Consider the following 25,470-nt stretch of genomic DNA (forward strand, 5'->3'; position numbering starts at 1 on the left):
TCCAGCTGTCTGTCTTCATAGAATATCTTGATATCCACAATTTTTGCACTTATTAATTAAATTAGTTAAATTAATTAAAATCCAATATTTTTAAATGAACAGCTTAATGCTGTTTTGTCAGGAACCGTTTTTTTTCTTCGGGGGGGGAGATGTCTCAGAACTTATTTTCCTGTTTAAATTTGCTGAGGAAACTGTTGGAAGAAAGGGTTTGAAGGAAATTGATTTGGATTTCAAACTTGCTATATTGTTTGACAGAATGCACGTGTGTATTTCAGATTAATTGCTATTTGTCCACATTTACCTTTAATTCTGAGTGATCTCTTTAAGCTTAAAGAATTTACTGAAAAATAAAATGAGATCGGTGCTTTGATCTCTGTACTGCAATATGCTGTCTCTAGCTTTTCTTCATTCATTTGATCTGCAGAGATGACAGGGAAAATAGAGACAGGAGGACAAATGTAAAAAACACCTTGTCAGCCTCCTTTCTAGAGCTCTGACTATGGATTTGCTGCTTTCCCCCCTCTTGTAATTAAATAAATAAGCTCTTCAATTTCAGTCAGAAGAGCCTAGTGTTATTTACAGCAGCTGTATCACGGCTCTTTTTCAAGAAAGCACATTGATGAACTATTTGCTCCTTACATTTCGTCAGCTTTTTAAAAAAATCGTATTCTTATTTTATATAACTTATCTCAAAGGAAAATAACAATTCAAACCAGAACACTGATTTGGAGAACTGAAAGCCTGTGAATTAGAAAACAGTGCTACTATAACTTGCATTAAACAGTGTTTCAGTCTGAAATTGCTTGTCAGTGTTAGAATGAAAATTAACTAAGGGTTTGTCGGCCAGAAACTGGACCAGTGTCTCTCTCCTGGTCCACATATTTTTGTATTCATGGTTTGGCCAGTTCTCTTAAAGATTTGCTGACTATTGCCCACTCCCATCAGCTGCTGTCATAAAGCCAATAAATTGTCATATCACATTGTGTGATCCATAAGAAAGAGTATCGTCTGTCACTTTGTATAAATCAATTAACATTCAAAATGAGGACTTGCATATAGTTGTGTATCATTGTTTGACTGCTGCCATTAATAATCTAAAACGTATTTTTTGTTGTTACCATTCATGTGCCATAACCTGTAATATGTGAATACTTAATTTTCTGAATGACTTCTAATAATAAATGTGATTAGATTAGCTGAGATTGAATTTTACTGTATTATTATTATAGAGAGTGCCTAAATATAAAACAATGTTGGTGATTGTGATGAGTTCCCAGTGGGGTGCCACTTGGAACTGGGGTATCACTGAGCCCCCCGACACTTTAAATTGTGTTGCTGAGGCAAGCCAGCTAAGCCCTCCCTCAGGTTTCAGACTGCATACTTAACCAGCACACATACAGTCAGGGACACACCCAGATGCAGCTTCACACACACATGCTGAGATCAGCTCTGCATGGGAAGGCTCAGCTAAGGCACCGCCCAGTTGCTAAGGCACGCACCTCCCTCCGGAGTGTAAAGCCAACATTATACCATCTTGCACTGCACAGCGAATTGTACAGCTAAGCTCATAAAATTCGCCCCATCCCTCAATGTGAAGAGAGATTTGCAATAGCTTCAACCCACCACCCCAGTTATGATTTCAGACACACTGATTTTAGACAGAACAAAAACAAGTTTATTAACTACAAAAGGATAGATCTTAAATGATTGTAAGTGATAGCAAACAGATCAAAGCAGATTACCTAGTAAATAAACAAAACTGCAAACTGAGCTTAACACATTAGATAGGTAGGATATAAATTAGCAAATTCTCACCCTGAGTGATAGACAGGCTGGCAGATTCTTAAGGCACAAGTTGCCTGGGCTTTCCCAGGTTTTCATACACAGGCTTAAAATCCCTGTAGCCGTGGACCGTCACTTCCCACAGTTTAGTCCTTACCCCTCGGGTGTTTTCAGGTGTGGTGTTGTAGGGAGAGTGAGGTACCGTCATGATGTCATTGTCTCTCTTTTATATCTTCTTCCCACTAGCTGGAAAGCTCTTTTGCTGTGACCTGGGTCAAACAGTTCCCATTGGGTAGTGCTATCTCTGAGAGGTTTCTATTCTACACAGTTCTTGGGGTAATCCTTGTGATTGTGTGCATTTCCTCATTAAGCCATTAACATCATTTAGCCTGTTTACTGTTGTACCTGAAAGGCTGCTTGTGCGTGTTTTCAACCTCACAACATGTTTCAGTAACACATACATGGCCAAACTTCATAACTTCACATATGATGATAGTTCACAAAATCCAACAAGATATTACTGTCTAGCAGATCAAGACTTTTAGAATGATACTTCCCAAGGCATACTTTGTACAAAATGTATCCTAATTACATGAAAGTGGTGAATATTGGGGTGCCAGAGTGTCACAGTGATTATAGCAAAAATTGTAAACTCTGTCTTCCTGAATAGTAATGACAACTTCACTGCATTTGAAGACTGCTGAAATACTCCCCCTTTTCTTGCTTTCATGACAAAGTAATGCTGTGTACGCTTTTAGAAGAGAATTATATCAACTATCATTTTAATAATAATAATTATATTGCAATAGCCAATAATTATTGGCTCAATAATAATTATATTGAGCCAACACCTCAGTCAGGACAAGGACCTTGTTGGCTGCTATGGGTTATCAATTCCGAAATGCCATCTAAAATTTCACTTGCATTGTTACACTAACATTCATTTTGCATTCTCAGTGATTTCTGTGGGTATATCATCTATATAAGCTTTGCAGAGAGATATCAAGAATGAAGCATTGCAAATAGATATGTAGAATGGAAAGTCTGAGTTGTACATCTTTAAGAGTGAAATGTGAAGTTCGGTAGGCTTCTATACAGACATGTCACACTAGCAGGTGTGTGGGCACTGCAGAGAGCTAACTCATTGGGGATCATTAGACTGTATCCTGATCATACAGAACATTTAAAGGGAGGCCTTAGTAGAGGGGGCTAATGCCTGCAAATTAGAGGCCCAGAGGAAAAATATCTGAGTAGCCAAGGCTTGGCAGAAGATTAGGCTGGGTTTGACTGAGTCTAGCTTCTTAATGCTGGTTTATCTGGTTAATAAAATCAGACTGCAGAAATAGCGATTTTTTAAATATTAAAATGTACGTAGCTCTTGTTTGGAGCTGAGTAAGGATTCCACCAACTAATATTTTTTTTATTGATAATGTTATGTTTATATGTAGTACCCTTTATCCTGAAAGACCCCAAAGAGCTTTGCATATAAAGAACAAATACAAAAAGTATTTAAATAATTTTACCCTTACTAAACTGCTATCACTTCCAGCCCACAACAGCACTGCACAACAGTTGGACTTTGGATAAGGCCATAGGACAGGAAGTGAAGAGTACATGAACAAATTGAAACCAAAAGGGAAAGTTTTAGGTATTTGGAATTTGGTCAGGATTATGTCATATAATCATTACTTGCAACAAATTGTCAGAAACTTGCTTTCCCATCTCATTTGAAAAAAATCCTGAATCTTCTCAAGTGCTGCAATGTGATATGTCTAATGATAGTGACCATGTGCTTCTGTTCCTCAGCCATCATCTTGGAGGAAAATGCCTTTTCTCAAGATTTATTGAATAGGAAAGTTGTAAGAATTCTTTCATAAATTGGCAATGTCTCATCCTGGTGTGACCATGTATAGTGCCTTTTTCTCCTGCTTATGAAACAGTACTGGAAGAGATAATTGACCATTATACTTACTATCAATTTGATACTAAACTCATAAAGAATATTCTCTATTTTAAAAAAATCTCCAAGATGTCAGAGATAGCTCTTCTTCAGTTATACTAGGAAGGTGCACAGGGCCTTATTGCTTCACAGTTTGGAAATAGCCTCCCCATATAAGCTAAGCCTGATATCTCTGTGCTTTAATAGATCGAATATTGGTGCAACTTTAAACATATAACCTATTATCTAGATGATCCTTAATGCTCAGACTTAGAGGCCAAAGCAAAATGATTCTTCCTCCTTCACATGTTTATCATTCTAGTCTTGTCAGGAAAGGCTTCTTTCCTTGGAAGTGTTCCCAAGAAAATGAAATGGAAACAAAGTTTTAATGCTCCCCCTCTGATAAGGTAAGCCATACATATGAGCTATTTCATGTAACTAAAGCCTTGGCTACACTCGTAGATGTAGAGAGCTGGGAGTTAAACCAGCCCTCGGAGACAGCAGCAGGGAAAGTGCTGCCGTGTGTTTATGCTATCAGCTGCAATCGCAGTGGTGTAGCCACATTAACAGTTCTTGCAACGCCACAGAGAGCAGTGCATTGTGGTAGCTATCCCAGTGTGCAAGTGGCTTCAGCATGCTTTTCTAATGGGGGGAGTGGAGTGTGACAGGGAGTGTGTTGTGTGTATGTGGGGGGAGAGACAGTGTGTTTTGGGGGGCAGAGAGTATGTCAGCATGCTGTCTTGTAAGTTCAGATAGCAGCGGGGGAAACCGCGATATCATTCCCCAGCCCCTCCTCTCTCATGCACACAGGCCTGCCTCGGCAGCAGCAGCATTCCACAGTAATGGTTTGCTTTGTGTCCCGGAGCAGATAAGCATGCGGGTTGTCAGAAATGGAGCTTTGAAAGTGGATATCCGCATGCCTGCCGCTGAGTTCAAAACAATGACCAGAGTGGCCACTTGACTTCAAGGGATTATGGGACATTTCTGGAGGCTAATCACAGTGCAGTAATGCAACAAGTCATCCACACTGACACCCAGGCATTTCAGCCCAGGCACAGCAAGCTCTATGCTTCTCATGGAGGTGGATTACCAGGGGCGCTCCAGCTGTGGAGTCCAGGCATTCTAAGTGCCTTGCCAGTGTGGACACCTCAGGAGTTAGGGCACCCGGGGCTGATTTAGTGCACTCTAACTTGGAAGTGTGGCCAAGCCCGAAGTCAGGGAAAGAGTTTTTGACTTTCTCCCTGTTCTCCTTTAGCAGACTTGATTAGCAAGCAGATTGTCTGTCTGTGTCTCTTGGGTCAAACTAAGTATGTCCTTTTAAACTCACTTTCTATGGGCATTTACATAGATTTCTTATACTACCATAATAATCGGTATCCTTTCTCACTCCAGCACATGTTTATGAAGACATTGCAACAACTTTTTGGTTGATAAGTCAACTACACTGTCCAGGAAGAGGAACCATCTAAGGGTTACACCCTTTTGTAGTATTAAATATCTGATGTCTATTGGTATTGAACTCTCCCATAACAAAAATTTTACATTTCATTTCAGTTGTCATTGATGTGGGAAACTTTTTGGAATCAATGGTCCTCAAAGAAGAATCCTTGTTCCAATATCAATGAATGACTAAATATTCTTTAGGAGATGTTACTTTCAAACTTGGAGGGGTTTATTAAATCAAGAGGTTCATCAAAGGCTAAGTCCTTGGTAGAAATCTCTTTGCTAGAGATATGGGTGATTTGTTGAAAGTCTTTAATTGCACCTATGTACAATAACTTTAGAACAGTCCTGTAGCAGGTATGAGGATGTAGATCTTGTTTCTTGGAGAAGCAAATGGTATAGTCAGAAGTAGTTAAGCAGTTTGGCTACTTTAGATTAAGCAATTTATCATCCTAGTGCCCCTTGCTGGAATCTAGTTTAACAGTACAGTAACTCCTCACTTAAAGTCGCCCTGGTTAACATTGTTTCGTTGTTACATTGCTGATCAATTAAAGAACATGCTCATTTAAAGTTGTGCAATGCTCCCTTATAACATTGTTTGGCAGCTGCCTGCTTTGTCCACTGCTTTCAGAAAGTTGCAGCTAGCTGGTTGGGGCTTGGAACAAGGGTGGACTGGCAGCTCCCCTATCAGCTTCCCACTCCCCTAAGTTCCCTGTGCGGCAGACACCCAGCAGGCTATCAATTGCCAGCAGTCCTTCCCCAACTGCCATGTGCTGCTCCTGTCCTCTGCCTTGGAGCTGCTCCCCGGAGCCTCCTGCTTGCTCTCTGGGGGGAGGGGGGCGTAGAAGAAGGGGGCTAATATCAGGTTGTCCCCCTCCCCCCGCTCCTGCACCCCGATTACCCCAATTCCATAGAGTGGGGCGGGGGGGACATACGACAGTGCTCAGGATAGAGGGAGCTTCCTGGCAGTAGCTTCTTTCTCGACTTGCTGATCTACTTAAAAAGGCAGTGTACTTATAGTGGGGTCAGCGTACTTAAAGCGTATTCTCTTTCTCACATGGTTTGTGTCTCTGTCTGCCATGCTGTCTGCCATGCTGTCTCCCCTCCCTCCATTCGTGCTGCCTTGTAGAGTGTGAGGCTACATTAACAACCATGGGTTAATCCTTGAGGGCTCAGTGATTGCTAGTTTATCATTTAGCAGTAAGGCATTCCCTGGGAAATAGCCCACCCTCTGACTTCACCATCTAAACCAAGCTTCACAATCATCATTGCTGTGTACCACTATTAAATTGTTTGTTTAAAACTGATACTGTGTGTGTGTATATATATTATAATAGTCTTTTGTCTGGTGAAAAAAATTTCCCTGGAACCTAACTCCCCCTATTTACATTAATTCTTCTGGGGAAATTGGATTCGTTGAACATCGTTTCACTTAAAGTCACATTTTTCAGGAACATAACTTCAACGTTAAGCAAGGAGTTACGGTACAGTACTGTACTGTACTGAACTTAACATTGTAGTTATGTTCCTGAAAAATGCAACTTTAAGTGAAACAATGTTAAATGAATCCAATTGTCCCATAAGTTTTAAATGTAAATGTGGGGGGTTAGGTTCCAAGGGAATTTTTTGGGGTCAAACAAAAGGCATTATATACTGTTCAGTACTGTACTGTGGTTGGGAAGTGCCCCTGGCTTACTCCACACAGGCACAGCCCGCTGCAGGCAAGGATGCTAGGAAGCACCTTTGCAGCAGCAGTGGCAGCTTCCCCGGAGAAGAACAGGCTCGGACTTTGCTGGGAATGCTCCAGGCCCGCCTCTTCCTGTCCCTGCTCCACTCCAGGCCCATCTCTTCCCACCCCCACTCCACCTTCTCTCTGGAGCACGCCACATCCCTCCCTCCCAAGTCCTAAGCGCCGCCAAACAGCTGTTTGGCGGCGCTTAGGACTTTCTGGGAGGGAGGGGGAGGAGCGGAGATGCAACACTTCCCTGCTCCTGCCCCTCCCTCCCAGAAAGTCCTAAGCGCTGGGAGGGACGGGTAAGAGGCGGAGAGGTGGAACTTGTGCAATGCTCCCTTGTAAAGTCGCTGCTCTTCCACAGAATCTTATAGCAGCCAAACGACGTTATAAGGGAGCGTTGCACAACTTTAAAGAGCATGTTCCGTAATTGAGCAGGAATGTAACATTGAAACAACGTTAAACGGGATGACGTTAAATGAGGAGTTACTGTACTGCTATTGATATCCCAACAATGGAATACAAGTACCTACTTCATTTTTTTTCTGTGACTAGTTCCCATCATCTCTGCTTTGTGAGATCCATATTTGACCTTTCAGGAAGACAGATGGAAATTGTTTTTCCCCTCTTCTCTGTTTACTTTCCTTTCCAAAAGAAAAAAAAAGGCATATATCACCTGGAGCTAGAGAGGCAAAACCAATGAGCACCAAGAGTGCACAGAATCTGATTGCCAGCAGTTGTCTGCCTGAGACATGTAACTTCCCTGTTGTCTTTAAGAAGCAACTCCAGAAATGTATAATATGGTAACTATTGTTCAGTCAGTATCTCAGATGTTTCTGCATTGTATTCTACACTGAACAAGAAAAACACGTTATTTAGAAATAATTGTAAGGCAGTAGATTATCAATTATCTATTTATGCCATCAGAAAGATCTATATCACTCCAGACTCTTTGAGAATCAAATAGATTATTCCTAATAACAGTGCTTCATCATTAAATGGATCTTCTATAGTTAGCATTCATGGAACATTTAACTAGACTTTAATGAGATTTTTATAAAAGTCAAATGGAGTTTTAGAAATTGCACTAGTCTTTTTAATGAAGTGGTGATGGACACAAATATTAAGCTTTGTTTCTGCCTTTATTTCAAAAACATTAAACTTGATTTGAGCAGCTATTCATGTTCAAAAGCATTATTTTTGTTTAGGTCAAAAATGGCTTGGCTGGTAAGCATAAAAGTTATGAGACTATTCCCAAGAAGTTTTCCATAAGTCTAGCATTCTTACTCAAACCTATCATGTCTAAAGAAGACTTACATTAACAGACATTACCGTATTTGTAATGTAACATTTCACAAACAATTATCACCTAAGCATACTCTCTATTAAAACAATAGGACCTATCCTAAAATGTAGAGATGAGGCTGAATGTAGAAGCAGTAATTGTGTTAGTCTAGTAGAAATGTCTTGCAGATAACACATTGCCAAATAGGTATGCACTAATGTGAGCTTTTCAAAAACACTCAGTGTAGGCCTGACTGACTCCTGTTGAAGGTAGTGAGCATATCACCACTGATATAACTGGGATCAAACTTAGGACAGTTATGAGCACTTGAATATGTCACCTTCAGTATCTTTTCTTCTAGTGTTCTCCCTCTCCTCCCACTCAGTGGTGGGTGGTTAATTAGGCTCCTTGTTTGGGAACTGCAGTATAAATAGCTGCAGGCCCATCCACAGCTGCCCTGTTTTGAGTAATCAAGAAATGTGATTGTAGGGGTTTGTGCTGGCAAAGCTGCTACCCACAGTAAGGCCACTGCAAGTTCCCTCGCAGACAGCTGCCTCCAGTTTAAGCACTCTAGTTTTGTCATGAGGCTAAAATCAATGTATTCCTATATTCTCATCCTGGCTTGGATTCTGACATAGGTGATATGGTGAAATCACATTTTTTAGAAGAGATCTCTGATTTTTGCTGCCTCCATTTTTGAGAGCTCATCTGCAGACACTCTGGGATACTCAGCTTGCATAACTCTAGTTGAAATAAATAAAAATGACTCTACTTTGTTATAAAATTATACAGATAGTCTTCCATCTGTAAAATTGGAGATGATATTTATTTCACAAGGGTGTTGTGACAGTTATTAAATGTTGGTAATCTCTAAGTGCTACAATTCATGCCGTTCTATAGCTGCTGACCTCCAGCTTATTTGGGCTTCTGTTAATTGCAAAACATTTTTTTTAAATGTTGACTACTGTACATGTGCCCCATCTCATACACTTTAGTTCCATTTATCCTGCTAAGGCTGAAGGAAGTGCTGAATCCTCAGCGACCTGCTCCCCAACCCCCTATGCATGTTTTAATGGGAAATGTGTTAGTTTAGGGATGTCCCAAAGAATCCTCCCCTTGCTGTCCCCCAGATTTTAAGGGCCGCCTTCCTTCTTCATAGAAGTGTGATCACAGTAGCCAAGGGTTGGTTATCAGTGAGGGTGGGAAAATGCTAAGGTTAGCTCTGAGGTAATGTTCACTTTCAAGACCTTTCCCATCTCTACCATCCCATACTTGTATCACTTGCTATCCTTTGCATTGCCCCACTCAGCTCTACCATTTCAAGGTGGTATTTCAAATCCCTCCTCATCATCCACTTCTCCTATGACTAGAAACCATCCAACTAAGGATGACTAGGATGAGCTTCAGTTGTAGAGAGCAGGTATCTAATGTATTGATGAGAGGCAAGATTTTTCTGAATGATTTGAAACCTTCAGATTGTGCAATCCATGTAACCATGATCATGTTATTGCTACTCTCATCCTCCATGCCCCATTTCCTAATGTTTTCTATTGTTGTGTCTTGTTTTAAAGTAGATTGTAAGCTCTTTAGTGCAGGGACTGTGTCTTCCCATGCATTTGTACAAAACCCAGAGTGATGCAGCCCTTATCCATTGGGACTTTTGGGTGCTATCACAGCGTAATTTCCCTGCAAGTTGTAGTTAGTTATAAACTGATTTATCGTGTTTGTGTGCTATGCCGAGATGATGTGCATAGTATAAGTAACTGAAAGAAATTTAAACAAATTCTCTACATGCTACAATAATAATGAAGAAATTAATCTGCATATACTTAAAATAATAAACAAACATCTTTGACATTACAAACTATTTTGTCCATTTTATGATGAAATACAAGGGGAGATGGAAATTATAAATTAGTGGTAATACAGCTGAAAATTATTTCCTGTTTTTAATATAAAAAGAATGCAAATGCTGAGATAGTGTGATTCTAGTCATATACGGCAGTTTGGAAGACTTTAATGTCAACTGCTGTAGCCTTTCAAACTGAACCTCACTTTAGTGATTTTGTTGGCATCCAGATAGCCCAGTTATGTGAACATTACAAACAGATTTAATACTAGCCATGAAAGGCAGAGTGAGCTGAGGACTCAATTTCAGTTTTAACCTATTGTTTTTTGTCAATTTAAAACAGTTGCTTTTTTATTTACTTCCTTTACTTTTAAAACAAGAGAAAAGTCTTGAGAAAATATGAGTGATTATCAGTGTATTTTGGAAATATATATCCATAAAAATTAATGTGTGTAGTGCAGCAGTTCTCAAACTTCATTGCACTGCGACCCCCACCTGACAACAAAAATTATTACATGACCCTAGGATGGGGGATTGAAGCCTGAACCCACCCAAGCTCCACCACCTGTGGGGGCCAAAGCTGAAGCCCAAGGGGAAGGGCTTATAACCTGAGTCTCCCCACCCCAGGCTAAAGTCCTCAGGCTTTGGCTTTGGCCCTGGGTGGTGGGGCTGGGGCCCCAGGTGATGGGGCTCTGGCTTTGGCCCTGCGCCCCAGCAAGTCTAAGCCAGCCCTGGCGACCCCATTAAAACGGGGCTGCGACCCGCCGTTTGAGAACCGCTGGTGTAGTGTGTACCTACCAGACTAAAAAGAAACGCAAATGATTGATGACTTTGCTACAATGTTTATAAGTAAATAGACTTAATATTTCAAACATAGATGTTTGTTTTGTAGAAAATTCACAATGGATTATTTTTTAACCAAGCACTAATAAAACGTTTGAAAGCCCCCTGGCACATGATTGATTTGTTAGTAAGCTTGACAGATCTAATGGACTTTTCTGACAAGATTTCAGCTCCTTATTAAGATTCTTGCCTTGGAGAGGTTCCAGGTGTGCTAATGAAGAAAGCTATGAACAAAGACAGAAAAGGCTAACGTTTTATTTGATGTGGATCTGGGGTATAGAAATTAAATGAAGTATAACATTATGGTTAATTGTCAAACTAGAATAGAAAAGATGACAGTAAATTAACATTAGACTACGGGGAGCTTTGGGGACTGAGCATTCTATAGGACAATGAAGGACTGACTGTCCAGGTCACAGCTCCACCTATGCTCTGAGAATGCTCCTCTGAATCTGCTCTTGCAGCTTCTGTAATTGATGCTCTGTTCCTCTCTTTTCCTGGACACAGCAGCCTATTTGTCGTATAGAGGCCACAAAGTCAAATTCATTGCTGCTTCATTGACTAAAGCATTGATCTCAGTGGAGCTTTGCCCACTTATGTCAGTGCAGAATTGGTCAAGTGTATTTAAAGCTGAACATTTTATAGAAATTCTTTTAAATGTCATGAACCTCATTCTCTTCTCTCACTTTTGCTGATGTAAATCAGGAGCAACTCCACTAATGTCGATGTCAATTTAGTGTAAGGGAGAGAGAACCAGATCTCATACCTTTTATATAAAACCTTTGATTTAAAAAGGAGTGTTTTTCAAAACTAGCCCTGTTGTTGCCATCTGTCACCTGTTCTGTGGCCATTGTGAAATGAGTTGGTGCTCTTGGTCCAAATCCTTTAGGTTGTATAGCCACCCCACATGCCCCAGCAACTGGCACCTTAGTGTCAGCAGAGAAGCGAAAGATTAAATGGGCATGGAGACTGAACTATAAACTCATCTCTGCAGATGATTACTTCTGCATCAGGGTGGAGGCACTTGGCTGGCACATACTGTGGACATCTACACTTTTGCTACCTGTGCTATATGTTCCTTGTGGGCAAAGAGAGAGTCCAAAGATGACAACATGGCAGTTTACTTAAATGATATGGCTTGGATTTTCAAAGGGGCAGAAGCAGGGCCGTAGCAACAAAGAACGTGGCCTCCTCCGAACATATGTCCGGGGCCCCTTACAATGCAGAAACTGGAATGCGGTATTTATTTTATACAATATACAGGGTTCATATTATGTATACGTAGGCCTACAGTGTACATGTATTCTGTATTTACGCAAAGCGCTTCTTTCAAGCTTTGTTCTCCGCAAATTGGTTAATCAATGCGTCATAGTCCAGAGATCTGGCAATCTTGTTTTCGATTGAGATAACTGCAAGCGCAGAAAGCCTGTCATCTGTCATGATTGAGCGCAGGATATTCTTAAAGGTAATAATAAAAAGGTAATAATTGGAGATATACCAATCTCCTAGAACTGGAAGGGACCTTGAAAGGTCATCGAGTCCAGCCCCCTGCCTTCGCTAGCAGGACCAATTTTTGCCCCAGCTTCCTAAGTGGCCTCCTCAAGGATTGAATTCACAACCCTGGGTTTAGCAGGCCAATGTTCAAACCACTGAGCTATCCCTCCCCCTTCTTGAGCAGTTTCATTCTGCTGAAGCTCCTTTCAGCACCGGCGACAGTAACTGGTGTGGTCAGAAGAATTCTGATGCAAATGCAAAGATTCGGATATATCTCCTGAAGGCTGTTCTTGTATATGTACGTTAAAAAATTGTTTGCCGTGACAAGTCCTCTCTCTTTCTCGATGACATAAATAAAACGATTCAATTCCATTATGAGTTCGTTGGCATCAATGTCTCCCATTTTTCTTTCAAAATTTTTGCTGTGATTCTCCAGTTCATTTTCTCTGTGACACTGCTTCAGGCTGTTAGCGTTGTATAGAAATCCAAACAACTTATACCACTCCACGAGTTGGTCAAATCGTGACGAAACACAAGATATGGCCTGATCAGTGAGAAAGTATATCGTACCACGTGTACACAGTCAGAACAAAAGGCCATGTAGTAACATGGTCTAAAAGCGCACCGGCTTCTGTTGCTGTATTGCCATCTTTCTTTTCGAGCGTATATTCTCGCAAAGATGACAAAGCATTGCACAATTCTTCAAGGTGATAACGCAATGGCTTCACAGCATCAATTCTCGACTCCCAACGAGTGTCTGATAACCCTTTAACAGATATTGGCATATGTTCTTGAAGTATATCCCAACGTGAAGGTGACGAAGAAAAGATAACGTATATTCTGTTAATCAGACCGAAAAAGTCAACGGCATATTTCGATGACTTTGCCGCGTCTGAGATCACAAGATTCCAAGTGTGAGCTCCACATGGTACATACAAGGCACAGTCATTTATTTCTAGCATGCGGGCTTGAACTCCTTTATTCTTTCCTCTCATATTTGCGCCGTTATCATAAGCTTGGCCTCTCATGTCAGCAATGTCTATTCCTAAGTTGTTTGCCTTTTCAAGAAACGCTTCCAATAAGCCCTCGCCAGTTGTATCATGAACATTAAGAAAACCAACAAACGCTTCACGAATATTGACACCATCTTCACCGTTGCATTCAACAAAGCGTAACACCACAGACATCTGTTCTTCATGTGACACGTCGGGAGTACAGTCCAAAATAACTGAATAATATTTTGCTTTTTTAAGCTGCGCTATGTTGGCCTCTTGAATGTTACTGGCAACAAGTTGAATCAGCTCGTTTTGGATCTGTGGGCTGAGGTACTGAACATATGTCTCTGCCTTCTTAATCCTCTGTAAAAGTTCGCTGAGGACAGTATCATACTTTGCAAGCAATTCAAACAGTCCCAAAAAGTTGCCATTCGAAGGATCGCTGAGCTTTTCATTACTTCCTCGAAATGCCAAGTTTCTTTCGGACAAGAAAATAATGACATCAACCATGCGTTTGACAACATTTCTCCAGAAATCTCTTTCTTTCAGAAAAGCCTGCAATTCGAGTTGGTCAATAGATGTACGGTTTACTATGCCTGACCGAAGGTCAAACCATTTCACCATACTGTCTTGATGACCTTTGCCTGTTTCATGCTGCTGAAGTCTTTTTGACAGTGCTTTCCAAGCAGATGTTCCACGACGTAGCGATATGTCGCCAGTGCCAAATAATTTATAACAAAAACAAAAAATGGCATCTTTCTGAACTGAGTACATTAACCATGAACGTCTTATTTTCTCGCCATTTGCCATGGTTCGATAGAAATGAGTACTTGTGAACCTCCGTCTTTCCTCGTTAAATGGAAATTCGTAACTTTCATTCTGCTGCGGTGGGCCACGTGCAACAATGTCACACACTTGCCTGTCCGATATTATAGACGGCCAGTCTCCTGGATCATCAGTCAGTGGTTCAGATTCAGATACTTCTTTTCCGGCAGCAGCTGGAATATCTGTCACAGTTTGTTTGGTAGAACAACTGGCTTCACCTTCGACCTCACTTGATGCACTTCTGGATACTTCTGGATACGATTCGTCGCTGCTAGCGCTGTCCATTTCATGTGCCTGTACCTGTACGTTGGATTGCAGCGCAAAATACGTTGACAACTTTGGAATTTTCTCAAGTTCCTTCTCGGCATCTTTTGCTGCCTTTCGTTTACTAGCTCCGCTCTTATATGTTCTCTTAGACATCACAAAGCACGCTTCTGCGTTGGAAACGATAAAAAATTAAACAACTAAATTAATAACATTTATCCGCCGACCGTCATTATGAACGCAAATACACATTCTTTGAATGGGTCCAACTAAAATTCGAAACTGACCGACGGACAACTGATATAGCCAATAGCATTATGATGTATCATAATGACTTCACGGTTTTGTCAGTAAAACCGACATGGATTGTGCAATAGCGTCAATAAATGTCACTTACCTAGTTATACCTTACATTTTTTTGCCACTTTTAGGGGCCCCCTTCCTTGTGGGGCCCCCTCCGGTCGGAGGGTACGGAGGGCGCTCGCTATGCCTCTGGGCAGAAGGGAGGTAGGGAGGAAAGTCAATAGGAGCGGAGCATCTAATTCCCTTAAGCTCCTGTAAAACCTTCACCCTAAATTCACTTAGCATCTGGTCCTGAAATCCCTATTCAGTCCTTACACAGGGAAAAGAATAATGATAAAATTGTCAAATGTACCTAAACCTATTTTCAAAAGGGACAGCACATGCTCTTATTAAATAGGCCTGAGTTGTAAGTTCTATCTGGAAATAGAACACCGTGTAAAGGACTACACTGATCTCCTAAAACTACCATTTTGGAACTTCCTGGTTTAAAAAGTCATTGGATAAATAGTGTCTGGTACATTTGAAGCAACAAAGGCCACTTTGTTATCTAGCAGAAAAATCTCAGGTAGTTACTCCCAATTATACAGCATTTAACATATTATATACTTGACATCAGCAACAATCCAATAATAAATTGATACCAACTAAAAATTGGAATTAATTGCCCCCAACCCATTTCCAAATGAATACCAGTTTCCGTTTTGAGTGTTGGCCTTTTTGGAAGTTTTTCCCTTTATCTCCAGGTGGTTTATCCTGTTCCAGTGTGAGTTCATGTGCACAACTTATCCTTGAGATTCCTAACTCTAGGCTTGCGAGAACTTGCTTCACTTGCCAGTCTCAGGTTGAATGGGAAGTTTTGTCAAAAGCTCATTATTATTTGGGTTTTCATTTGTGCAGCTCAATGAAGAATGGTGCTTAACACGTTAGTTTTTATTGTTTTGAGTCTGTTAATTTCTCATGTGCCTTTATTAATAAGAAAATAAGTAATGTTCTGTACAGTAAATGATCATGGCTATTGCTGAGCCTGATTTTGTTAATGTCTACGGCACGCTGCAAAAACTGTTTCTTTCTCAGGTTTCTAGGGAGCAGGGTTGTTTGCAGGATATGAGTTGATCAAAGGTATTGCTTTATTATCCTTTCGGGGGAGATGGTTGTGTATATATCCGCCCCCACTGGCTCCTCTCTCACTGAGTGCCTGTCTCAGGGCTGAAGTAAATTAGGAGCATGTGTGGGAGGTCACACTGCTATCAGGAAAATGAGCTAGGGGAAGGAGGCAGCTCCTGGCTGTAGTCCCAGGCTAGGGTTGCTCCAGAATAAAGGCTGGAGAGGCAGCTGCCCAGCCATCTATTGGCTGCCTCTCCCTGATTGTTTTGCTCACTCTGTTGCTCCTTTTGTCCTTCCTCACTGCTCCCTACTTTGCCTTGTGTCCCACAACCCTCCAGTTCTCACCTACTGCTCCGTCCTCACTACACCTTAACAGAAGTAGGAAGTAGGCCACAAGATGCCAGGCGGGGAGGGCGCTTCCTCCCTCTTTATCAGTGTCCTTTCCCAGCCTAGGACATTATGTGTCTGTCCTTGAGTGTTGCTTTGCTCCACATAGCATGGGGAGGAGCAACCACAGCCCCTGCCTTCCATCTGGAAGTGTTAGCGAAAAATACAATAGAAAAATATACTGTGAGTGCACAATTTTATTATAGACCTGGATTGTGATTTTACTTACAGCATTAAGGGTTCTATTGTTCTTTGGAATTGTTGTTAATGGGTATAGTCAATGTATGAGAGAGCAGAAGAACATGGAATGCATCAGGGGGGTAATTGATAACTCTGGGCCAGATTCTGTTACCTTTTCTCACAAAGAGGTATTACCTTATTCCTCGAGCAGTCACATTAAAATGCATGGGTCTACTCAAGGAGTAAAGCAGTACTCCGCATGAGTAATGGTGAGAGGATCTGGTCCTATAGTCAAAATTAAATGTTAAGAATTAAGGAGGAGAACATTGCCTATTGATTATAGGAAAATGTGCTTTGATGTTTCATGTTAAAAAAACAAAACAGGACAAAACAAAAATAAATCAAACTGACATTTTCTTGGTCAGTGTGTGATCTCTGGTGATTTCTATGGCCTGGTCTACGATTAAAAATGTTACCAGTATAAATTCTTGGCTGCAGTGTGGTTGAGGGCGGTAAATGAAATCATTATACTAATAAAAGCCCGAGTACTAGGGTGACCAGATGTCCTGATTTTAGAGGGACAGTCCCGATATTCAGGGTTTTTCTTATATAGGAGCCTATTACTGCACACACACTCTGTCCCAATTTTTCATACTTGCTATCTGGTCACCCTATCTAGTGCGGAAGCAGTTATATTAGTATAAAGGTCACTTATACTGGTATAGCTGTTTCACTTTATGGATGGGTTGTACAGGTGTAAACACTTTTATACTGATAACTCTGTCTACACTATGGGGTTGTAACACTTTAACTATATTGGTATTTTTAAAATGGTACGACTCTTATGTTTACACAAGCCCTTAGAATTTTTATGCAAAACTACCCAGATTTCCCAAACTAGTTAGAGGACATTTTGGAACAACAAAATTAAGCAATAACTTTGAACCTCTTTTCCTGGACAGTTGGAGAAAATTCTCAAAAGCACACCCTGCCCCTGGATAAAACCAAACAAAACCAAACCAAAACCCCTACAGTGCCTTTTAAATTAATGTGATGTATTGAGTCATTTTATTTATTTTAAACAGATTCACACTGTGCAAGTTCCCTAGTCTGTGAAATAATGCTAAGTGAACCTGGAATCAAATAACTAGCTGAAAGTTGTAAAACCTCTGAAGCCACAGCGTAGGCACTTTTTAGAGTTTTTAACAATAGCCTAACAGGTGGCAAGGACAGTTACTGGCATGGTGAAAGGGAAAGGTAAGGAGACTTCACTAATTAATCTTTCCACTAGGGCCGGCTTTAGGCACCAGCGTTCCAAGCATGTGCTTGGGGCGGCCATTTTCAAGGGATGGCACGACGACCTTTTTTTTTTTTTCTTCAGCGGCGGCACTCCGGCCCCAAAAAACCTGGAGCTGGTCCTGCTTTCAACATAATCAAATTTCCTGTGAATTTTCTCCAATATTTTACCCATGTTGCCATTACTGTAAGTATTAGTCTGACTGATCCAAAACTAAACAACTGTATTTTGGCCTCTGTTATTTTGCTTAAATAGCATTGATCATTTCAGCAACCATTCCTTGAACCTGTTACATCGAAGATAAGGCTAAGCATAAGAATCAACATTGAGACTGGCCCTTACTCATAGAAGATCTGGTTGCCCACATTCCCTTTGAGTGATAAACAAAGCTAAATGAGAGTGAAATAAAATAGAAAATATGACAAAGGTCTTATCAAACTGTTGTCAGGATCATTTCTCTTTAATACAAAAATGTGATGTCAGATTGTGAGGTCTGTCTCTGTTATGAATAAACATGCAAAAAATCCAAACATCACAAGTAAAATAAAAGCATATTTAAGGGTGCTGGTTAAACTGTGAATGTGAAATGAAGGCCAGCTAAAACTCTGGGAAGTAATTTAAAATGTCAGACTAAGCTTTATTGATTTTAACTTTCTAATTAATTTTTTGAAGTTCATAATTCAGTGGGCAAACTTCATGAAACAGAAGCTTGAACAGACAAAAGGAAATGTTACATGTTTCAGATAATATCTTAGAATAGCAAATGCACTGACTAGCTATAATATTTATTCTGAGTTAGGGTATGTCTACACTACGGGATTATTCCGATTTTACATAAACTGGTTTTGTAAAACAGATTGTATAAAGTCGAGTGCACGCAGCCACACTAAGCACATTAATTCGGCGGTGTGCGTCCATGTACTGAGGCTAGCGTCGATTTCCGGAGCGTTGCACTGTGGGTAGCTATCCCGTAGCTATCCCATAGTTCCCGCAGTCTCCCCTGCCCATTGGAATTCTGGGTTGAGATCCCAATGCAAAAACAGTGTCGCGGGTGATTCTGGGTAAATGTTGTCACTCAATCCTTCCTCCGGGAAAGCAACGGCAGACAATCATTTCGCGCCCTTTTTCCCTGGATTGCCCTGGCAGACGCCATAGCATGGCAATCATGGAGCCCGTTTTGCCTTTTGTCACTGTCACTGTATGTGTACTGGATGCTGCTGACAGACACGGTACTGCACTGCTACACAGCAGCATTCATTTGCCTTTGCAAGATAGCAGAGACGGTTACCAGTCATATTGCACCGTCTGCCATTGTAAATTGGCGATGAGATGACGGTTATCAGTCGTTCTGTACCGTCTGCTGCTGCTATGGGTGCTCCTGGCTGGCCTCGCTGAGGTTGGCCGGGAGCGCATAGGCAAAAATGGGAATGACTCCCCGGGTCATTCCCTTCCTATGTTTTGTCTAAAAATAGAGTCAGTCCAGCCTAGAATATGGGGCAAGTGTACTAGAGAACCAGAGAGCACAGCCGCTCCGTGTCAGAGCCCCAGAGATCCCGCAGAAATGATGAGCTGCATGCCATTCTAGGGGGTGCCCCTGCAACAACCCCACCCATTGCTTCCCTCCTCCCCCAACCCTCCTGGGCTACCGTGGCAGTGTCCCCCCATTTATTTGATGAAGTAATAAAGAATGCAGGAATAAGAAACACAGACTTTTTTGTGAGATAAAATGAGGGGGAGGAAGCCTCCAGCTGCTATGATAGTCCAGGCAGGACATTAAAGGGTGGCGGGGGAGAGGAGACCAGCCTTCCACTGTTATGATAGTCCAGGCAGTACAGAATCTTTTCTTTACACATGAAGGGCGGAGGCTGATGGAGCTCAGCCCCCAGTTGCTATGATGAGGACGGTTACCAGCCGTTCTGCACCATCTGCTGGGAATGACCAGGAGCCATTCTTATTTTTACTTAGGCGCCCCCGGCAGACCTCACCGAGGCCAGCCAGGAGCACTCACAGGATGATGACGAGGACGGATACCAGTCCTTTTGTACCGTACCGTCTACCACCGGGGAGGGGAAGGGAGAGGATGCTGCTGTTTAGCTCTCCAGCACCCCGTTTACCAGCAGCATGCAGTAGACATAGGGTGACATTGAAAAAAGTCGAGAAACTATTTTTTCCCTTTTCTTTCGGGGGGGGGGAAGGGTGTAAATTGACGACATACACCCTGAAACACCCGGGAAAATGTTTTTGACCCTTCAGGCATTTGGAGCCCAGCCAAGAATGCAAATGCTTTTCGGAGACTGCGGGGACTGTGGGATAGCTGGAGTCCTCAGTACCCCCTCCCTCCCTCCATGAGCGTCCATTTGATTCTTTGGCTTTCCGTTACGCTTCTCATGCAGCACTGTGCTGAGTCCCTGCTGTGGCCTCTGTCTATCATAGCCTGGAAATTTTTTCAAATGCTTTGTCATTTTGTCTTCTGTAACGGAGCTCTGATACAACAGATTTGTCTTTCCATACAGCGATCAGATCCAGTATCTCCCGTACGGTCCATGCTGGAGCTCTTTTTGGATTTGGGACTGCATCGCCACCCGTGCTGATCAGAGCTCCATGCTGGGCAAACAGGAAACGAAATTCAAAAGTTTGCGGGGCTTTTCCTGTCTACCTGGCCAGTGCATCCGAGTTCAGATCGCTTTCCAGAGCGGTCACAATGGTGCACTGTGGGATATCACCCGGAGGCCAATACCGTCGATTTGCGGCCACACTAACCCTAATCCGACATGGCAATACCGATTTCAGCGCTACTCCTCTCGTCGGGGAGGAGTACAGAAACCGGTTTAAAGAGCCCTTTATATCGATATAAAGAGCCCGTTATATTGATATAAAGGGCCTCATTGTGTGGACGGGTGCAGGGTTAAATCGGTTTAATGTTGCTAAATTCGGTTTAAACATGTAGTGTAGACCAGGCCTTAGTCCTCACTTGGTGTGCCATTGTCAAAATTTATAATGCTTTATATTTTAAAAAATGGACTGGTAACAGTATAATTTAACGAATACTATATTTCTTTTGCTCTATTACACTTAGTGCGCTTGTACTTTTTGTACATATAAAGGCTGTGATGTTTTTTGTTTTTTTAAGTTCTTACAATTTAGTAAAAATAGGCTTTTTAAAAAGTTAGCAGTGATCAGAATTGATCAATTTTTTATCAAGCAGCCAAAATAAGTAACTACTCACACTTATGGGTAGTGCACAAGAAAGTGAAACTAGGGCACAGGAATTAATATTTTAGTATTCTGCACTTAAGCTATTACATGTTGCTTTGCCAGTGTCAATGAAAACACAGCTCCGAATGGGGAAAAAAAGGGGAGAGATTTTTGTTTCTTCCATTACTCAAACTTACAACAATTTGATCTGACTATTGAAGTAGATGCTCTGATAACTGTTCTTTCCACTTCCCGTTAGCCAGTTTTATATAACACTAATTTTATTTTATGTAGTAGACTCATCTTAGTGTTAAAATTCACTCTCTGTTGTCATAGAAGGTGTCCTTTATGTATGTGTGTCCAGTTTTCTAAATGTACTGGAGAGGAAGAACATTAGTGGTTAGGGCAAGAGCTTGGACTTAGGGAAACCCCAGTTCAATTCACTGCTCTACCGCGCATTTCCAGGGTAACTTCCAGCAATCACTTGGGGATAATAGCACTTACCCACCTCGTGGGGGTGTTGTGGTGATCAGTACATTAAGTTGTGAGGTGCTCAGATAGGTAGAGGTAATGAGTCTGTTGGGAGCAGATGAACATTATTATTCCTATCGCTGTCTTCTCTCACCGTGTTTACTGCCTATGGCAATTCATTTTAGAATAGGATCCTTCATCTTTCATAATCCCTTCCTCCATTTGCAATTAGTTATATCTCCCCGATGTGCTTATGATTTCTGCAAGGCCATTTCCAACTCATCCCCAGCAAATGCATCACCATCACTTCACTCTTGGAGCATTGTCTGAAATGGTCAGTTTCGTGCTCTGAGAGACTAGCTACGAATTCTTGCCTAGGAAGCCACAAATGTCTGTGTAGCAGCTTTCATGATGAATTTATCCCAAAGGCACTTTACACAAAACAAATCAATGTATAAGTGCAATTACAATGGTACAGTTGTTCTTTCCAAAATATCCCCAGACAAAACACACAAAACCTGTTTAAACTTCTTAACATTTTATCATTTTACAGCTGTTATGTCTTCAGTCACAAATTACAGGTTGGGTAGGAGGACGGCTGCCCAGTCTCTAATAGGAGAGATTTCTGGAACAAAAGGACCAAATTTTTAGCTGATGTAACTACATTAATGTCAATGTGACTTTGCCTCTTTACATTCTTGAGAATCCTACCTAATGTTCACAGACAGACAATAGTTTTTTTTTCTCTCTCTATTTCTCCATTCAAGCAGAACTGTAGTTGCTACAAACTTGGTCTTAACTTTCCCCCTCTTCTTTCACCACTTGCCTGATTTTGAGAAGTGCTCAGCCCCTGTTGATAACAGCTGGGTGGTGAGCACTTAATTTAGATACCTAAATAGGTGCTAAACAATCATGGAAATCTGGCCCTGTCTGCATACCTTCTTCATCATAATCGAAAGCATCCAGCTGAATAGGACTAGTAAAATTCCATTGGGCCATTATTATTGAATCATGATAAAAAAAAGGACGGAAATTCTAGCGACATGATAGCATCATGACAGAGACACTAATGTTATAGTCTGAAAATCCAGAAAAACAAATGACATTATACCATTTAACCCTGAGGAGAGTATGAAAACTGAAGCCAGCTCTCCTGACCCAACTTCTGTTCACCCCATTTTGTGACATTTTTCTTCTCCAGAAAACCCTGTGGTTTTCTTCTCAATCCCTTTCACCATTAATAGATCTTTTCTTCTCTTGTTCCACTTATGCACTTTGTTCTGACCTCTCTGAATTTCTATTATTAAAAAGATATGATGAAAGTTTTTACTTGCCTCTTTTTGATTGGGAATTCATTAATTTTGTGTCTATCTAAATAGAGTGAAAATCTGTATAATAGTCAACCCTTATCAAGTTACCTGCTGCCTTGAAGGATCACCCCAAACATACTGATTATAATTGTGTTAGAAAATCACCTTTATTCAAACACCAAATGTTTCGTGGTCACATAAGGTAGGTTTCAGGGTAATCCCTAAAGTTTAAATCTTCCTCTTGGGTTGTGCATCATCATCAAATTATTATTTTGTTTTTGTTTTGTCTGCAAGATGCAGTATAGGAAAGCTAGCAGTTCTTGATTTTGTCCTCCAAACAGAGAACAACTTTGCAATTAAATGAAGGTGTTTACAAAGTCCTGATTGTCCTCAACTATCTTATAACATTGCAATGCTCTGGGAACTCCACAAAGGCATTGTAAACCTTAAGTATAGTAAGTTTTACTTTTGGGAGCATTTACCACAACTATCTCAATTCTTCACTCTTAGGGAAGCATTTGTTTTTAGCATTCTTTTATGATGTTTTATTAATGTTATTAAGCATGAAAAAAAATTGCAACACAGTTCTCCTACTTTGCTGGCTTTCCCAGTCATCATTCTGGATCAGTCTCTCGCTCCAGAATGAAGTGTGACCCTTCAGCTGAAATATACGATTCTCTGCTTCGCAGACCCTGATCATAATTCCCCCCATATTTAAGTTGTTAGTGATTTGTGTGCAGACTGCACCTCTAAGGGGGCAAAAGGCTGAAGTCTCTGGTGTTGTGATGCTCCGTTCTAAATTCAGGAAGATACTATAAAAAAATAAAAAGCCTCAGGAAGCTGACAACAAAAGGTCTTCAACAGACAAGCATGTAGCACAATGGATCCTGGTCCATGACTAGGGCTTCTAGATACTATGGGAATGCAAATAAATAATAAGTTTGTGAGGAAACTAATATTTCCTCTTGAGTGGAATGGTGTGAATTATGATTTTGATTTTGAAACTGAAAGTTTTCTGGCCATTCAAACAAATGGAAAAAAATTGGTTCAAGTTGAACTAACACTGAAATATTTCAGAATTTTTGGAAAATGAAAACATCAGAAACATTTCAATTTGGGTCAAACAAAACATTTTATTTAGGGTATTTTTAATAAAAGCAAAGAAAATGAAGGGCTAGATTGCCCAAAACAGAGGAGGTGGCTGTTCCCCCCCATGCCCCAATAACCTAGTGGTAAGAGCACTCACCAGGATGTGGAAGACTAAGGTTCAAATCCCTGATCTGGAGTAAGGATTTGAACCCAGGCCCAGGTCATCTCCCAGTGGGCTACTGGATGTGAGTAGGGTACCACTTCCTCTTCCTCTGTGAATCTATCCAGAAAAGTCCAAATGGTTTCATAATGTCAAAACAATTCATTTCCACATTTCTTTCTTTTTACATTTCTGCTGAAATTGACACAGTTTGTGAAATTTGTCAACTCAAATCTCATAGACTCATAGACTTTAAGGTCAGAAGGGACCATTATGATCATCTAGTCTGACCTCCTGCACAAAGCAGGCCACAGAATCTTACCCATCCACTTCTATAACAAACCCCTAACCTATGTCTGAGTTATTGAAGTCTTCAAATCTGCATTTTTTTTGTTTTTAAACAAACAAATCTTTACTACATTCTATTCCTGAGCACTTCCTTTTAAGTCTCTTCAACACCTCTCCTCTGCCCCCCAATATTAACTTCTAAGAAAGGTGAGAAAGTAGTTTAAAAAACAAAAAACAAACAAACAAACAAAAAAACCCTTCTATTTTACCACACGGGTAATCCCCAGAACATAGACTGTGCCAAAAGAGGCAGCATTTTTAATTAAGGTACCAAACTAGTTTTGTGCTCAGTGTCAATAAAATACTGATAGGACCACCAAGTAAAGAAAGCCCTTTTGTATCAACTTATTCCCCCAAGCTTTTTCAGTTAGATTTGAAGTTTTAGGAGGCTTAGAAGCTTGGAAAGTACCCAGAGACTGAGGCCTGGTCTACACTACAGAGTTAGGTCCAGAGGCGGCTCTAGACATTTCGCCGCCCCAAGCAGGGTGGCATGCCACGGGGGGCGCTCTGCCGGTCGCCGGAAGGTCCACCGGAGTCGCGGGACCAGCGGACTCTCCACAGGCACGCCTGTGGGAGGTCCACCGGAGCCGCCTGCCGCCCTCCTGGCGACCGGCAGAGCACCTCCCGCGGCATGCCGCCCCAAGCATGCGCTTGGCCTGCTGGGGCCTGGAGCCGCCCCTGGTTAGGTCGACCTAAGGTAGCTTATGTTCATATAGTTCTGTTAGTGTCTTCACTACAATGGTGCTCCCGCCGATGTAAATCACCCACTACATCAAGTTAATATCTCCACCACCACAAGAGGTGTAGCACTTAGATGGATATAGTTAGGGCAACACAGTTTCCATGTAGACACTGCTTTACTTACATTGCCAGTTGGCTGTTAGCCCTGCGTGGGACAGGCAGCTGGAGCCCCCTCCTTGCTCCCATGCTGACAGCCTGAGCTGTCAGTCTGGTGTGGGGCTCACAGTGGGAGCCTCCCCTTCTCTCCCCTCCACCACTCCTGCCCCAGGACTGACAGCTCAAGTTGTCAGCCTTGAGTTGGGCTCAATTTCACAGTAGGGAGCCTACCAGCAGTGAAATTGACATTGTCAGTTTCATAGCTGCTATTTTTTCACATTTCATCTTGGGCTGTAGCTGTCATTTCGGGCAGGGGCCTCCAGCTGTGAGCCCTGCAT

General features: G+C 41.5%; 1 protein-coding gene across 4 annotated transcripts in view; it reads left to right on the forward strand.

Annotated features, from left to right (window-relative positions):
- CLSTN2 (calsyntenin 2) overlaps positions 1-25,470 on the forward strand; it is a 713,200-nt gene that overhangs the window by 338,407 nt on the left and 349,323 nt on the right. The gene's annotated exons all lie outside the window — the stretch shown is intronic.

The sequence above is a fragment of the Mauremys mutica genome, chromosome 9 (assembly GCF_020497125.1).
Source record: "Mauremys mutica isolate MM-2020 ecotype Southern chromosome 9, ASM2049712v1, whole genome shotgun sequence".
Classification (NCBI taxonomy): domain Eukaryota; kingdom Metazoa; phylum Chordata; order Testudines; family Geoemydidae; genus Mauremys; species Mauremys mutica.